This window comes from Bos indicus, chromosome 18 (genome assembly GCF_029378745.1).
Source record: "Bos indicus isolate NIAB-ARS_2022 breed Sahiwal x Tharparkar chromosome 18, NIAB-ARS_B.indTharparkar_mat_pri_1.0, whole genome shotgun sequence".
Classification (NCBI taxonomy): domain Eukaryota; kingdom Metazoa; phylum Chordata; class Mammalia; order Artiodactyla; family Bovidae; genus Bos; species Bos indicus.
In genome coordinates, this window is record NC_091777.1 from 2627088 (window position 1) to 2645746 (window position 18659).

Sequence of the window (18659 nt, forward strand, 5' to 3'; positions counted from 1 at the left end):
CCTTTGGCTATTTGGAACCAGTCTGTTGTTCTACGTCTGATTCTAATGGTTGCTTCTTGACCTGCGTATAGATTTCTCAGGAGGCAGGTAAGGTGGTCTAGGATTCCCATCTCTAAGAGTTTTCCACAGTTTGTTGTGATCTACACAGTCAAAGGCTTTGGCATAATCAATAAAGCAGAAGTAGATGTTTTTCTGAATTCTCTTGCTTCTTCTATGATCCAACGGATGTTGGCAATGTGATCTCTGGTTCTTCTGCCTTTTCTAAAATCAGCTGGAACATATGGAAGTTTGTGGTTCACGTATTGCTGAAGCCTGGCTTAGAGAATTTTGAGCATTACTTTACTAGCGTGTGAGATAAGTGCAATTGTGTGGTAGTTTGAGCATTCTTTGGCATTGCCTTTCTTTGGGATTGGGATGAAAACTGACCTTTTCCAGTCCTGTGGCCACTGCTGAGGTTTCCAAATTTGCTGACATACTGAGTACAGCACTTTCACAACATCAGCTTTCAGGATTTGAAATAGCTCAACTGTAATTCCATCATCTCCACTAGTTTTGTTCATAGTGATGCTTCCTAAGGCCCACTTGACTTCACATTCCAGGATGTCTGGCTCTAGGTGAGTGATCCCACCATCGTGATTATCTGGGTTGTGAAGATCTTTTTTATATAGTTCTTCTGTGTATTCTTGCCATCTCTTCTTAATATATTCTGCTTCTGTTACGTCCCTACCATTTCTGTCCTTTATTGAGCCCATCTCTGCATGAAATGTTCCCTAGGTATCTCTGATTTTCTTGAAGAGATCTCTAGTCTTTCCCATTCTGTTGTTTTCCTCTATTTCTTTGCATTGATCACTCAGGAAGGCTTTCTTATCTTTCCTTGCTATTCTCTGGAACTCTGCATTCAAATGGGTTTATGTGTCCTTTTCTCCTTTGCTTATTTAGCTTCTCTTTTCTCAGCTATTTGCAGGGCCACCTGAGACAACCATTTTGCCTTTTTGCATTTCTTTTTCTTGGAGATGGTCTTGATCCCTGTCTCCTGTACAATGTCATGAACCTCTGTCCATAGTTCTTCAAGCATTCTGTCTATCAGATCTAATCCCTTGAATCTATTTCTCACTTCCACTGTATAATTATAAGGGATTTGATTTAGGTCATACCTGGATGGTCTAGTGGTTTTCCCTACTTTCCTCAATTTAAGTTTGAATTTGGTAATAAGGAGTTCATGGTCTGAGCCACAGTCAGCTCCCGGTCTTGTTTTTGCTGACTGTACAGAGCTTCTCCATTTTTGGCTGCAAAGAACATAATCAATCTGATTTCGGTGTTGACCATCTGCTGACATCCGTGTGATGAATATTCTGTTGTGTTGCTGGAAGAGGGTATTTGCTATGACCAGTGTGTTCTTTTGGCAAAACTCTGTTAGCCCTTGCCCTCCTTCATTTTGTACTCCAAGGCCAAACTTGTCTGTTACTTCCTACTTTTGCATTCCAGTCCTCTGTGATGAAAAGGACATCATTTTTGGTTGTTAGTTCTAGAAGGTCTTGTAGATCTTCAGAGAACCGTTCAACTTCAGCTACTTTTGCATTACTGGTTGGGGTAAAGACTTGGATTACTGTGATACTGAATGGCTTGCCTTGGAAATGAACAGAGATCATTCTGTCATTTTTGAGATAGGACCTAAGTACTGCATTTTGGACTCTTATGTTGACTATAAGAGATACTCCATTTTTTCAAAGAGGTTCTTGCCCAGTCACTTAGTCATGTCCAACTCTTTGTGACCCCATGGACTGCAGCCCACCAGGCTCCTCTATCCATGGGATTCTCCAGCCAAGTACATTGGAGTGGGTTGCCATTTCCTTCTCCATCTTGCCCACAGTAGAAATATAATATATATATATATAATATGTATATTTTAAAATATGAGATATATTATTTCATTTTCCCAAAACCCTAGCCAAACTTGACTATTACTCCATCCACAGTGGAGGTCATGGCAGCATTCTTCAGCTGGGACTGGTAGAAGACTAGCAGTCTACACTTTGTACATTTCTTCCTGCATGTCCTTTAATACCTCTGGCCTCCAAAGACACACAGGTGTCTTCATCTTGTGTTACAAAACTTGTGGGTATGTTTGGCAGCATCAGTCACGTAGGCCAACCCTGGGGACTCATGGGTAATTTCTCTGCCAGTCCAGCACCAGGACCATCTGGCAGCATGAACAGCAGACATCGAGGGGCTTCTCACTGTCATCATGTGCCAGCCCCCACCCCCATTAGAGGCGCTGGCGTGGACTACTGACTAGAGCAGTAGGTGTGGTTCAGAGACAGAGCCCAAAGACAACACGAAGAATAATGTAGAGTTATTATATATACTTCTGTGGGAACACGATGCAATTTAAAGGGATAAAAGATAGATAGGCAAGGTTCCTCCAACAAACTAGAGCCCATTTATCCCTGGTTCTTGGACAGTCAGGGTATTAAGATGAGGTCAAGACTTACTTTCTTATACCTTTAAAATGAAAATAACTTCAATGGTCTTTATAATACATATAAAATAGTAGGAATTAGCAAATGCGTCTGCTCAAGTTCAGATATTACTTACTTGTATATAAACAATACGGGCAAAAGACTTGCAGCTTTGTCAAGTGCTAATTCATTCACCTTCAGTGAGGTTTTAGCCCTATTTTAAAAATATGAAAGCATAATAATGTAACTCATTACTAGACTTAAGAGCCCCCGCTAAACTGATCAACTCCTGACTCACTGACAGAAGTATCCATACCCATGAAGATGCTCTGTCTCAAAATTTAATTCAAGAAATCAAATTACATCTTATTTTTGCTTAAGAAAACTCTACAACTAGTTAAAAATAACCAAATGGAAACACTCAAAATTAGTCAAATTTATCTATCTTCTGTCCCCAGAGCAGGGAATGGCAAATATGGATATAACAATCTAGTTACTGAACACAAAATACATCATTACATTACGGCCAAAAGGATACATATTTGGTTATGGTTTTACAAATCTTAAAGTTTATTTAAAAAAAATGTAAATTACGAAATCAAGTAATGTTCTATACCCTAAGGAATACTGTGAACTCCTTCCCCATCCCCCCCCCCCCCATTTTACTACCCTGAATTAAAGGTACCACCCTGCTTATTTAACTTATATGCAGAGTACATCATGAGAAATGCTGGGCTGGAAGAAGCACAAGCTGGAATCAAGATTGCCGGGAGAAATACACCACCCTTATGGCAGAAAGTGAAGAGGAACTAAAAAGCCTCTTGATGAAAGTGAAAGCAGGGAGTGAAAAAGTTGGCTTAAAGCTCAACATTCAGAAAACAAAGATCATGGCATCTGGTCCCATCACTTCATGGGAAATAGATGGGGAAACAGTGGAAACAGTGTCAGACTTTATTTTTGGGGTTCCAAAATCACTGCAGATGGTGACTGCAGCCATGAAATTAAAAGATGCTTACTCCTTGGAAGGAAAGTTATGACCAACCTAGATAGCATATTGAAAAGCAGAGACATTACTTTGCCAAAAAGGTCCGTCTAGTCAAGGCTATGGTTTTTCCTGTGGTCATGTATGGATGTGAGAGTTGGACTGTGAAGAAGGCTGAGCACCGAAGAATTGATGCTTTTGAACTGTGGTGTTGGAGAAGACTCTTGAGAGTCCCTTGGACTGCAAGGAGATCCAACCAGTCCATTCTGAAGGAGATCAGCCCTGGGTGTTCTTTGGAAGGACTGATGCTAAAGCTGAAACTCCAGTACTTTGGCCACCTCATGTGAAGAGTTGACTCACTGGAAAAGACCCTGATGCTGGGAGGGATTGGGGGCAGGAGGAGAAGGGGACGACAGAGGATGAGATGGCTGGATGGCATCACTGACTCGATGGACGTGAGTCTGAGTGAACTCTGGGAGTTGGTGATGGACAGGGAGGCCTGGCGTGCTGCGATTCATGGGGTCACAAAGAGTCGGACACGACTGAGCGACTGAACTGAACTGAATAAACTATATGAGACAGATCATCCACAAAAGATGTTTAGAGATATTTCTTTCTATAGAGCTCACTCAGTCTTTTACATCAGCTTTCCATTTGGGACCACGTCACTATTGTGAAGCACAAGTTTTTCTGGAATGAAATCATCTGCATGAGAGCCTATAATCAGCGAGGAGGGAAAAATTACCGCTGACTCACTCACTCATTTTTTTTCCCCCTAGGAGAAGAGTTAGAAATTTAGAATCCAGTTTGGTCCTAATTTGGGGGGGAAGAAAACAGTCAAGCGTTCTATCAAATGCTTGGCCAGATTCCCCTTTAAGCCCCATGGGAAAGAATCTTAGACAAGTCTATCAACATGGCTTCCAGCCACAGCAGGCACACAGCTGTAGAGATAAAAGACCTTGTTTTTCATTGCCCAGTTTCATGGATAAAGTCAGTTTTGGTGCCCATGATACAAAAGTGACACCCAGAGCATTATCATTCAGTCTCAAGTGGCTAACATCTATAAATTATTCTGTAGACAATTCATCAACAATGACACAGTCCTCTGAACTGTGAGGGTGTGATACCACTACCATAGAAACACAGCATCAAAATCCTTCTAAAACGGCTACTCACAGGATTGTCATTCAGTTCAGTTCAGTCACTCAGTCGTGTCCGACTCTTCGCAACCCCATGAATCGCAGCACGCCAGGTCTCCCTGTCCATCACCAACTCCCAGAGTTCACTCAGACTCACATCCATTGAGTCAGTGATGCCATCCAGCCATCTCATCCTCTGTCACCCCCTTCTCCTCCTGCCCCCAATCCCTCCCAGCATCAGAGTCTTTTCCAATGAGTCAACTCTTCGCATGAGGTGGCCAGAGTACTGGAGTTTCAGCTTTAGCATCATTCCTTCCAAAGAAATCCCAGGGCTGATCTCCTTCAGAATGGACTGGTTGGATCTCCTTGCAGTCCAAGGGACTCTCAAGAGTCTTCTCCAACACCACAGTTTAGAAGCATCAATACTTCGGCGTGCAGCCTTCTTCACAGTCCAACTCTGGCATCCATACATGACCACAGGAAAAACCATAGCCTTGACTAGCCGGACCTTTGTTGGCAAAGTAATGTCTCTGTTTTTGAATATGCTATCTAGGTTGGTCATAACTTTCCTTCCAAGGAGTAAGCATCTTTTAATTTCATGGCTGCAGTCACCATCTGCAGATTGTCATTACCTCATAGAAATAAACACCGTCAACAGATCCCCTCATTTCATCATGCTTTAGAAGCAACATGGTAGAAAGAATTACGGACTAGGAGCCAGAAAAATTTAAGCTCTGATTTCAGTTCTGTTGCATATTCACTGTATAGCAAGCCTCGATCAAGTCACATAATTCTTTAGGCTTCAAAGTTCATGTCCACAAAACAGATAAATCGTACTTCACGTACTTCACAGGGCAGTGGAAGATAATACTGGCCCTTCCATCTCTGCACATAATAAAATCAAATAAACACCAAAAGCAACATAATTCATGGAGGCAAAGAATAAGAATTCAAGATCTATGACATACATATTTGATTGTATCTGTATATATTATCTCTGAAAGGACACATATAATTATTTTTCAGTATATAACCTTCTGTACTTTTTGATTTTTGTACCACATGCAAAAAAGAAAAAACGGAAAACCAAGGATAATTCTATTTTAAGACAAACATTTTTGAAAATATTTGGAATATATCTTCATGTTTGGGGCAAAAAGGAAGTTTAATGATATATTCTTCCAAGTCCGTATTTTTCTTTTTCCTCTTCCACTGTCTATTCCAAATCAGGTAGTGGTGGGGAGGAAATAGGCAACATCCATATCCTAGACCAGACCAAGTCCCCAGATGATAATGTCCCATTCTCTAGGCTAGGATGATCATAAGAGCGGGATGATAACTAAAACCAACTCTGTCAATATAACTTAAGACTGTAGACCACCCATGTTAAATATATATAATTGTTGTTTCAGAAAATCTTTCCCTAGGAAGTGTTGAGTCACTCAGTTGTGTCCAACTTTTTGTGACCCCATGGACTGTAAACCACCAGGCTCTTCTGTCCATGGAATTCTCCAGGTAAGAATACTGGAGTGGGTTGCTGTTCCCTTCTCCAGGGGATCTTCCCAACCCAGGGACCGAACCCATATTTCTCACACTGTAGGCAGATTCTTTACAATCTGAGTTACCAGGGAAGTCAATAAACTAAATTAACACTGTTTGATTCAAGCAATTCCTAGAGATAAATCTGTCAGAGACTTGAGTATTCTCATCCAAGCAAACAGCCTATTTATGAAGCAACAGATTATATATCAAGAATTCAAATACACTCAGACCTTACAACAGTATCTTAAAAATTTTGATCATCACAATTATTATTCTTCAGAAGATTATTGGGAAATCTAATGTCTAAAATACAAGGCCTTGATTTCAGGTCTCTTGAATCTTTAGTCTACACTAAAAACATAGAAAAGAAGGATCTATGACTAGAGGCAAGTTCACTATTTCAAAGAAAATATTCTAAATTCTGACATGTGATATTACTACAAATGAAATGCCTCATGGACCACAGAAAAAGGACAGACCAAGTAACCAAAAAGTGAGCCTCAGAAAGCACCTAAAAGCATTTTCCCAACTGAAATCTTCCTAAATAATCCACGTCACAGAGCTTGATTGTGGAAAGGCTCTCTGCATTAGGGAGAGCATAACCATATCTACTCAGATGCAAGAGCTAGTATCTAACAACCCCAGACGTAGTTTTCTTTCAGTTTCACAAGAAGGAAAAAAAAAAAGACTGGGGCGTGAGGAACGATAGAAAGTCAATTTTGGATTGCGCTTTCTCTAAATAGCTTGCTTTTGGTGCCAAGGAACTTTTTTTAATCTTCTACCTAGACTCTCTATGATTTTTATTTTCACCTCAGTATGCAAGAGGAAAAGCTTCAAGCACTTATATAAAATTTCTCTCTGTCAGTTCAGTTCAGTTCAGTTCAGTCGCTCAGTCATGTCCGACTCTTTGTGACCCCATGAATCGCAGCACACCAGGCCTCCCTGTCCATCATCAACTCCCGGAGTTCACTCAAACTCACGTCCATCGAGTCAGTGATGCCATCCAGCCATCTCATCCTCTGTCGTCCCCTTCTTCTCCTGCCCCCAATCCCTCCCAGCATCAGGGTCTTTTCAATGAGTCAACTCTTCGCATGAGGTGGCCAAAGTATTGGAGCTTCAGCTTCAGCATCAGTCCTTCCAAAGAACACCCAGGACTGATCTCCTTTAGAATGGACTGGTTGGATCTCCTTGCAGTCCAAGGGACTCTCAAGAGTCTTCTCCAACACCACAGTTCAAAAGCATCAATTCTTCGGCGCTCAGCTTTCTTCACAGTCCAACTCTCACATCCATACATGACTACTGGAAAAACCATAGCCTTGACCAGATGGACCTTTGTTGGCAAAGTAATGTCTCTGCTTTTGAATATGCTATGTAGGTTGGTCATAACTTTCCTTCCAAGGAGTAAGCATCTTTTAATTTCATGGCTGCAATCACCATCTGTGGTGATTTTGGAGCCCCCAGAAATAAAGTCTGACACTGTTTCCACTGTTTCCCCATCTATTTCCCATGAAGTGATGGGATCAGAGGCCATGATCTTAGTTTTCTGAATGTTGAGCTTTAAGCCAACTTTTTCTCTGTAATATGTACTAAATAAAATTCACGAACTGCAACGTTCTAAGACATATTTAAAATGAATACTTTAACTGTAAGCTGTACTGTACACACCTTTATACCTACTCTGAGTCATTTGTCTGGTTAAGAATCTTACAATATTATGAATGTGGTGGCTACTTATGCCATTAACATAAAGAATTCAGAAGCATATACATAAGCCAAATATGTGACCCATGACCTATTTTTTTTTTTAATTTAGTACATAATTTACCCGAAGATATCTTAGACTATATCATCTAATTAACTTACTAAAAACTTTTCCCTGGTGGTTCAGACGGTAAAGAATCTACCTGCAATGAAGGAGACGCGGGTTCGATCCCTGGGTCAGGAAGATTCCCTGGAGAAGAGAATGGCAATGCACTCCAGTATTCTTGCCTGGAGAATTCCATGGACAGAGGAGCCTGGCAGGCTACAGTCCATGGGGTCGCAAAGAGTCAGACATGACTGAGCAATTAAAAACTAACTAAAAACTTTTAGCCAGAATTTTAATTTTTAAACTTTATCTCAACATTACCAAATACACATTTTAAAACATAAAATAATATGGGATAGTTTTGGACTAACAGCAAGTTAATGAAGTTTGAAAAGAAAGTGAAGGTATTAATATTGCCTTTCCAAAAGGCTTGACACTGAACAAATGACCTCAACATCCATGACTTACCAAGTAACCTACTAGACTGGTCACTAATTTGTTCCTGCCTCCAAAACAGAGAAACAGGCTGAAAATTGACTTCCCTTAAAACAATCTCTTATAAGTTCATTTTGGGAGCATTAAAAATGCCTAAGTTTCTCTGACAGCTCATGCAACTCAATAACAAAAAAAAACCAAATAATCCAATCAAAAAATGGGCAGAAAACCTAAATAGACATTTTCTCCAAAGAATAAATACAAATAGCCAATAGGCACAAGGCACAAAATGCTCAAGGTCACTAATTATTAGAGAAATGCAAATCAAAACTACCATGGGCTATCACGTCACACCGGTCAAAATGGCCATCATTAAAAGGTTTCCAAATAACAAATGCTGGAAAGACTATGGAGAAAAGGTGTATTCCCTCCTACACTGTTGCTGCGAATATAAGCCGGAGTAGCCTCTGTGGAAAACAGTATGGAAGTTCCTCCAAAAAACAAAAATCAGAGATGCTGTATGATCCAGCAGTCCCACTCCTGGGCATATAACTGGACAAAAATATAATTCGAAAAGATACATACACCCTTATGGTCACAGCAGCACTGTTCACAACAGCCAAAACATGGAAACAGCCTAAATGCCCTTCGATAGATGAATGCACCAAGACACGGCCCAGGAACAGCCACTCAGCTGTAAAGAAGAATGAAAGAATGCCGTCTGCAGCAGCACGGGGGACCCAGAGAGTAAACTAAGTGAACCCTGTGACGTCACTACACCCGGGATCCAAGTATGACAAAGACCTTGCCTACAGAACAGAAACAGACTCCCGACAGAGAGAACAGGCCTGTGGTCGCCAAGAGGGAGACGGATGGGGGAGGATGGATGGGGAGTTTGGGGTTAGCAGATGCAAACGATTCCATACAGAATGGATAAACAAGGTCCTACTGTATGGCACAGAGAACCATATCCAACATCCTGTGATAAACCACAGTGGGAAAGAATATGAAAAAGAATGTGTGTGTACACATATAAACATACATGCATATATAAAAATACATATACACACACACATATATATAAACACAGAGATATAACTGAATCAGTTTGCTGTACACAAGAAATTAACACAGAACTGTAAACCAACTATACTTCAATAAAAAAAAGTTCCTAAATGTTTCCGGCTTTATTTTGCTTCCTTGCCCCCCTGGAGGTGGTAGTACCTCAGTTAAAAACAGTATCAGAAAAATTCCTAAAAACGTAAGTTACCTCTTTAACCTTTACCGTGTTTCACCAATAGCTTATTCTATATAATTATACATCTTCTCTAAAAATCTCATGGAAAAAAATATAAAAAAATGAATAGCAGATTCTTTTTTACCAAAGATGACTAATCACTTTCGTCTTTGAATTTGAGATTAAGTAGATCTAGCCTACATAATTAATTGCCATGAAAAAGATCAGACACAACAAAAGCATCTTACATCTGTGTACTGGCTTAAGGCTACAGTTTCCATTAATGACAAAATTCAAAACTTCTCTCTCACATTTAGCTTTCTTTCTGCACGGCGAGTAAAGCAGCTAAGACTGTGAAATTCGTTCCTTCCTAGTCCTACTGGGGCTTCCCAGGTGGTGCTAGTGGTGAAGAGTGAGGTGAAAGTCACTCAATCATGTCTGACTCTTTGCGACCCCATGAACTTGATGGAACAGCAAGGATGGAGAAAGAGCTATCAAGAATTACATTTCTGGAGTTCCCTTGCATGCCTCTAAAGGAATTCATCACCATTATTTATTTAAATCCAATTCCTTCAGGAGAAACTGGACATCCTGCATGTGAAGCTTTCAGAAATGACTAAGAAAAAAAATTCATACAAATAAACACCAATGGATTAGATCTGGAAGAGGGATGGAGGGGGAGAGAGAGAGAACTAAGGGCAAAAAATGATTATGTCCCTAAAACAACAAACAAAAGTAATTCAAGAGGGAAGAGGAAGTAATGGCAAAGTCATCTTCTAGACAGAAAGAAAAACCCGTTTCCTTAGCTTGCTTTCCAGTTGCTTAGAAAAGACATTTCTTGTAAGCTTCTACTGAAGTCTAACAACTCATTTCTAATTCTATCCCATGTTCCACTCTGTTCTTCACAAATTTCACTCGGTCTTTGTGATCTGAGTGCCCTGAAAATCTAAGTCAATTCTATACAAAACTTAAAATGCTCTTTATCCAACTAAAATCTGCTGCTAAATAAAAGAATAAAAAGGAATGTTACTCTTTTGTAAAGTCATAAACCTTTACTCTGTTTACTTACTAAACAGGAAATTGCCTCTACCTGTGTCAAACCACTGTAAATAGACACTCAATTTGCTATGCGAGTACCAATTTTGTTTTATGGGAAAACTGTCAATTATTCTTCTACAGAAAATGGCAAACTTTACATCGGGTATATGGGAGTAGGAAGGGAAAAGCCAAAAGAATCTTTGTTTTAACCTTAATTTAAAAAGAATTGTAAGGGGAAATACAGACTGTTACATTTCTTAAGAAACATCATAGAATCCACTGATTTTTTTAAATTGTGTAACTTTTATTAACAATAAAACTTTAAAAATTAAAATAAAATTAAAGTTGATAAAAAGAATTCTGAAACTTGTTAAAGACAATCTTGTTACTACAAGTGTGCTAGGTTTATTCTTGTGAATCTGAATGGATGAGGACGACACTTCCGGTTAAGGTCTGATCTTGGGTAGAATCTCTGCAGATTCTTGACCCAAACCACAGGGCATACTTACACTACCTCAACAGGTGGACTATACTCAGCGCATGCGGCATTGAGAGGGTGATTTCAGAGCCGGTAACTTACTGGATGTGGAAGTGAGGGAAAGCATGAAGGATGACGGCTGTTCTGCTTTGCAGGCTGGGGAACAGGGCGGGTGGTGGTGCCTCCACTGAGAAGTGAAATCCACAGGCCTGCGCTCAGCTTCAGAGACGGTGAGGCTGAGCTGCCTGTGGCTGAGCTGCGGGAGGAGTGAGTGAGCGACAAGTGTCTGGAGCTCAGAAAGGAGGCTGAGGCTGCTAAGAAGATGTGGAATCATTACATTTAGGTTGGAATGAAATCACCTGGTCTGAGTGAGAACAGAACCATGACATTCAAGCCCCTGATAGAGGAAAAGATCGAAACGGGTAACAACAGTCCGAAAGAGAAGCCACAGAGAAATTTTTAAGAAGGAAGTGGTCACATATTGATGATTCCACTTATATAAAATGTCCAAAGGTGCAAATTTTGAGACATAAAGTAGGTTAGTGGAGCCTAGGTATGGGAATGAACAGGGATTAATTATAAATGGGCATGAGAAATACTTCTGGGGTGATAAAAATGTTCTACAAGTGGTTTATGGTGATGATTATACCACAAATGATGGTAAAGTTGCTAACGGGTGGACTCTAAGATACGTAGAATACACTTCAATAAAGCTGCTTACAAGAAAAAAAAGAAAGATCAGGTTGAGTACTACATCTTCCACATGATGTGGTTACTGTTCCTAGTGTGAGACAATGTTTGTGAGATTCATAGGATGGTTAGACAGCATCAGAGACTCGATGGACACAAATGTGAGAGCCCTCCAGGAAGCAGTGGAGGACAGGGGACCTGGCACGCTGCAGCCCACGGGGCCGCAAAGAGCCGGGCACGATTCAGCGACTGAATAACAGCGAACAGAGCTACAGGCGCCTGCACCAGGCCGGCTGAAACCTGCCCCCCCGCCCCAACACTGATACCTAGGCGTGTACTCTAAAATGAGAGAAAGAGATGCTTTATTTACTGAAGGCCACGGCAACCCTCTTATGTTCAGAAAGTAAAATTTGATACTCAGGTACAGAGAACAAAAGTACTATGTAATACAGAGCTAGTCAACTCCCAACCAGGTACGTCTGAAAATGTGACGGGATTTTTTTCTTTATCACTCCAACTCGGGAGGGGGAGCAACACTAGCATTTAGATGGCAATGTTTTAATTATGATTTACTACCTTTAAAAACAGAAGATCCGAAATACGTATGGGTCTTCACTTACACTTAATAATAGCCGCCTCAGTGGTATTGGGTCAAACAGTTATAAGCAGGTATTCAACATTTTTTAGGAATATAAAAAATACAAAAAAAGGCTGAGTATGCTAAATGTTCAATGTATGGACAGTACTGCACGAGGAGGAATGATTCCTTCAAAATACCAAAAGCATTCCTGTTGAAAAATAACCGATTTAAACCACATTTCTATCAAAAGGTAAAGTACCTGTAGATTCTTATTTTAGAAATTCAAACATGAGGCATCTGCATTACCATCAAAATACTTCACTATATTCGTATTAAAATTAGAATTCTTCAAAATTTTAACTTTGAAAAATCACACATGACTATTAGTTGTTCAAATTTTAGAATAACATAAAATATATAAAGCTACATTAAAAATAAATAAATAAAGCTACATTTAATTTTTCAGTTATTTGTCACTTAGCTTGAACCAGCCTTATAAATTTCTCGCTGAGCTTTCTTAGACACATACCCTGAGGAAACCAAAATTGAAAAAGACACATGTATCCCATTGTTCATTGCAGCACTATTTACAATAGCTAGAACATGGAAGCAACCTAGATGTCCATCGAGAGATGAATGGATACAGAAGCTGTGGTACATACACACAGTGGAATATCACTCAGCCATAAAAAGGAATGCATTTGAGTCAGTTCTAATGAGGTGGATGAACCTAGTACCTATTATACAGAGTGAAGTGAGTCAAAAATAAAGATAAATATCATATTCTAACACATATATACGGAATCTAGAAAAATGGTACTGAAGAATTTATATACAGGGCGGCAATGCAGAAAAAGACATAGAGAACAGACTTATGGACATGGTGAGAGGGCGGGAGAGGGTGAGATGCTGGAAAGAGTAACACGGAAACTTACATTGCCATATGTAAAATAGACAGCCAACGGGAATGTGCTGTGTGGCTCAGGAAACTCAAACAGGAGCTCTGTATCAACCTAGAGGGCTGGGGTGGGGATGGAGATGGGAGGGAGGTTCAAAAGGGAGGGGATATATGTATACCTATGGCTGATTCATGTTGAGGTTTGACAGAAAACAACAAAATTCTGTAAAGCAATTATCCTTCAATAAAAAAAAAATTTTTTTTTAATTCTCTCTGAGCTTTAAATACTTTTTTGACAGACCAGGCAATAACATTTATAAGCACTTCATTGTAATGTCAAGGTTTTACATTTTCCTTTGAAAATTCAGGAGCTGCCTCAAGATACAACTATAGTATACTGTGTATCTGTCCAGTAAAGCATTACACTGCATTAGAACCTGCTTATCTATTTCTGGAGACTGGAATTTTGTCTATTCCACATACTCAGTGCCCAAAACAATTAACACAGTAAATGCTGTTTCAAGAATAGCTATTAATAAAGAAAGTTATTGAAAACTACAGACATACTCTATATGATGAACAAAACTTAGTTTCAGAAGAATTAGCTAATTTTCTACTGGAAAGCCTTTAGTTTCAGAAGAATTAGCTAATTTTCTACTGGAAAGCCTTAACGGTAATTTTGTAAGGTTACCAAAATGCTTGGATGCAGGTTACAATGAACTAAATGGCAGCTCCAGCATCAAAGAGACAAAGAACAGGCAGAGGGCGATTACTTGGAGAACTCAGGACACCTATTCAAGAAAGGACAAAACACACAGAAGTGAACAGAGCAGCAGTTATGCCTTCTTCCTGCTCATTCTAAACTGTTTCTGGGGACTTCCCTGGTGGTCCAGTGGTTAAGAATCTGCCTTCCAATGCAGGGGACATGAGTTCAACCCGTCAGGAAACTAAGATCCCACATGCCTCGGGGCAACAAAGTCCCTCTGCAGCAACCGAGACCCGAAGCAGCTAAATAAATAAATGAAAAACAAGTCACGTGTAAAAATAAGTAAGCAAACTTTTTCCATCACAAAGAACTACAACTTTCAGCCCATCTTTCAATACCTAAAGATTAATATTTGCAAAGTCTTATCATTCTGGGTATTTCAGGGGAGCAGGGTGTCAGGAGAGGAAGAAATTATCATCAAGAGAGGAGACAGCTATGGAGGGAATGAGCAATTAAGTTTCAGCAATTAACTAGCACTGAAACGTTTATCGACTATCTTCTAAAAGGTATGTATTTCCGTTCTTGGAAAGTCATTCAGAAGTTTCTTTCTGAGGTTGGGTGACAGAGTCCATAAAGTTTCCAGCTCTACTTGTGTTTTCATAATGGTCAAATGTTAAAGCTGATAGGAAAAAGGGCTACAAGACTCAACGGACAGGATATCCTGGAGTCTTAATATATCCTGGTCGATATGTTGGCTTAAAAACATAAGCATATGGGGAGTAGCAGCTCCGCTTCATGCCAGGCAATGTCTCCACAGGGTGTGGGCTTCCCAGTGTAACAGCAGTCAGACCATATGGTGCTGCTTTTACTGGCATGGGCAGGACAGAGGCTGCCAAAAACTGAATGTGCTATTTTGGTCCGTAAAATGTGATAATTCCCAAATTTAAAACATAAGCATTTGAAAATTAAAAACGATTTTTTAATTTTAAGATTTCAAAAATATTGGACTTTCATAACTCGAGGCTCCACTGGGTAACAGCTCTCAGCCTTTGAAATAAGACAAAGATTCAAGCAAAAGCCAAAAGATGGGGAGTAAGCTTGGCAACAGTTCTTTTGAAAAAAAATTTTTTTTTCCAATTTAAACAAAACCTCTCCATAGTTATATCATAAGCATAAAGATGCAATGTACAGCAACAGCTTGTGGAATACCACGTTGTGACAACATCAAACCAGGGCAGTTGACGTGAGAGCTGAAAGGTGGTTCACCGATGGATGGATTCTCTATTTTTCTCTAGCCACTCCTCCAAGCTTTTGCACAGTAACACACTTCCAACTTCTTAAATAAGCTTATCTAATGCTTGAAGTTAGAACCACCTTGGAAACACTCATGCTGAATCCATAGACAAATTATTTAACCCATACAAACTCAGCCCTGGATCTGAGTAACTCAAGTTCAAGATTCTAAAAACAATTTCAAATGCTATATTGAGGCTGTTAACATTAATTCTAGAAAAGCAACTTTTGAGCTTCCACACTTGTTTCAATGCTGTCCAGCTCCCCAAGCCTGCTTCTTTTTCGTAAATTAGGTTAATTATATGTAATAAAAATAGCTTTCAGTTTGGCCTGAGTTGAGAACATGGATTTTATGAACTGCTTTATACAAGGCAAGGAAAAAAAATGCTGTGTGTGTGCCATCAGTTTATTGAGGAGAGGGTCCCTTGAAGCACTGCTGGAGGGGAGGAAGTGAGACGGGGAGCCAGGCAGGACTGAACGAGCAGGTGGGCTGGCCTTCTGGCAGCTGGAGCGCATTCCCACGGGCACCTCTGGAAAAACATAAAGATCAGACCTCAGGAATGGCTTCTCCAGGAGTGAGAAGGCTGAAGACACTGCCTCACCAGTTTTTGTCACTGGTGAGGGCCTGCAGCCGGGGCTGTTAACTCCCAGGCCCCTCTGCCCCCTTCCACGTGAGTCAGCTGTGTTCCCAAGGCCAGAGAAGGCCCTGAGCCTCCACCAGGGTTTGAAGAAAGCCGCCTGCAGCTAGCACTGAGACAGTGAAGGCAGGGGGAACGCGGACAGGGCTCTGCTATCCTCTGCTAGCCAGCAGAGAGGAGGAACGCCTGGGCGTTAGGCAAATCTGCTATAACGTGTAACAGCACCTAACACAAGAAAAATCTTAGGATCAGGACTAAGTTAAGTCAAAACTCGGAGAACTCCATCTTCCTGCCCATTTAGTTCCTTGAATGACAATAAATACGAATTATCCAGACTAAGGTTGAAGAAGGAATTCATAGGGCCTGGACTCCATCTTAGGCCTGTTCATGCTGATCTTGCTCGGCCATCTTTCCAATGGACTCTGAACTCTGTGTTTAGTGCCTATGAAAACAACAACAGAAGGATAAGACCCCTCCAGACAGGGGAACCTTGAAGATCGTATCTAGGTTACTCATCGCCCAAGAGAAAACATACACTAATCACCCCTTCCTCCAGACAGGCCATAAATTTTTCTGTATCTATCAGAGTGTAACCTCGGGTTTACTGATTATTGGCTAATTGTTTGACTCTTTGAGCACATGAGACCATAGCACGTGAATGATGGGGTTATTGGGATTGTATTTTCCTTGGTGTATGTAAGTCTCAAGGAATTTGGAGTGGTGGGTTCAGACACATACACATGGGGTATAAAAGATTTTCACAGATGCTGGTCGGGGTCCTTGGCTAAGAGGGGGACTCTGCCTTGGGCCCGCCGGTGTACTAAACTGCACTCCACTATCTGCACTGTCCTTCTGAGTGAGTTTGTTTCCCGGAACGCGTGGCTACAACAAGGTGAACCATAAGCTCAAATACTATCCACCAAAAGAGGGCTTCCACCCCCTCAAACTGCAAGGAGACCAGCACCTGCCATTTCCCGGACCTGCTGGATTCTGCTCTGACCAGGCTTACAGCGAGGTGACGCGTGCCGAGCCTAAGAACCACTGATTACAGAACTGGGGCTTTTGCTGAGAAAGACAAAGGAGCCAAACGCAGAGCACAACTGCCGAAGGCGGCAGCTGAGCAACTTCGGTTTGTTCTCTCACACTTGCTTCTGTAAAGTCTTGAGAACATTAATGCCTAGAAGTTATAAATTAACCAGAGCACCATGACAGGAGGATCTAAGAAAGGCTTTTAGGGTTTTACAGGACTGTATTGTCTCATCCCTTCAAATGGTCTTTTTTTTTTAAGTAAAAGAAAATACAGCTTTAAAGGGTCAGTTGGTTGATTTGTGTGCACGCATGTGTTTGAGGGCACAGAAGGCTTGCCTTCAGGTGTCACGCCAAACGCTATAATGATGTTATACAGGTAACTTCAAATGTATGAGGTAAATCATGTACCAGGAGAATTACTGGGGAGAGAAAGGAGGAGAAAGGGGAAGGTATCCTTTTTAAAATACTTTTTTAAATCTACAGGCTCTTACAAAATTTTACCCAACCATCCAAGTAGGCACAAGAGAAGTTAGCCTACCTAGACAGAATAGGAAGCAGGTTACAACTAGAAGAAAATGGCAAACCTTTCCAGTTTCTCTTTTCTATATTTAATGCTTCTGAGGAGTTAAGTTTTAACCAAAGAAGTCTTAAGTGTGTATAGTTTAACTCAGACCTATGATCTAGTTTGGGGAGTGGAAACGGGCTATATAAAAAACTTCCTGAGCAATCAAAAGCAAATGGGACATTTATTGGAGTCTTAACATTGTCTTTCATGGGATGGATTACCAACTTTTCTTTGAAATGTCTTGACTTGGACGATATGAACTCTGTTTTAGTTATAGGTTCTTTTGCTCAAGCCAGTGTTCAGTCTCTGCCATGGCTCTAAGTTCCTTTACCAGCTTGTACACCAAGGAATTAAACAGCATTGTGGAAGAAGACTTTAAGGAGAGCTGTCATCTGAGCTGGGCCTTGAAAGATGAGGGGAAATTTCAATAGATGAGAAAGAGAGACTTCAGGCTTAGGGGACAATGCTCAGTTCCTTCACAAAGCTCGGGTTTCTCTGAGGCAGCTGCTGCAGACAGTGTCCACTGAGAGGCAAAACATAGTCTCTGTTATACTCTATTTGGTAACTGTCGATCAAAAGCAGCCCTAGGGGGATATGTAAACAAATAGGTTTAGCCTTGTTTCAATAAAACTTTACTTACAAAACACACTCTGAACCCACATTTGTAAGTTTATTTTTCTGACAATGCTATACTGTCCTGATCACTTTATAATAAGTGCTGAAATACAAGTAATGCAAACCATCCAATTTTGTTCTTTTTCAGCGATCTAAGCTACTCTAGTTCACTTGCATTTCCATATAAATTTTACTCAGCTTGTCAGTTTCTATCCCCCAGCCCCTCAGTCTGCTGGGATTCTGATTGAGACTGCACTGAACTTATCTGAGGTCTTCCAAATCCAGGAATAATATAATATTGTCTGTTTCTGTTAAGTTGGAGGTTTACTGTTGTGGACAAAGAATACTGCCTATCATTCCAGTAAATACCAAACGTGGCCACCACTAAGCGATCAGCCACTGCAGCACGCACACGTGCACACACACACACACACACACACAGAGTTTGCTAAAAGGGAAACTCAGAATGGAGGAAAAAAACAGGATCCTGGCCCTAGACATAAGATGCATACCTAAGGAATAATTTCA

General features: G+C 40.6%; 1 protein-coding gene and 1 pseudogene across 1 annotated transcript in view; both read right to left on the reverse strand.

Annotated features, from left to right (window-relative positions):
• GLG1 (golgi glycoprotein 1) overlaps positions 1 to 18659 on the reverse strand; it is a 127656-nt gene that overhangs the window by 57649 nt on the left and 51348 nt on the right. The gene's annotated exons all lie outside the window — the stretch shown is intronic.
• LOC109572257 (translationally-controlled tumor protein pseudogene) overlaps positions 1911 to 18659 on the reverse strand; it is a 62419-nt pseudogene continuing 45670 nt past the window's right edge.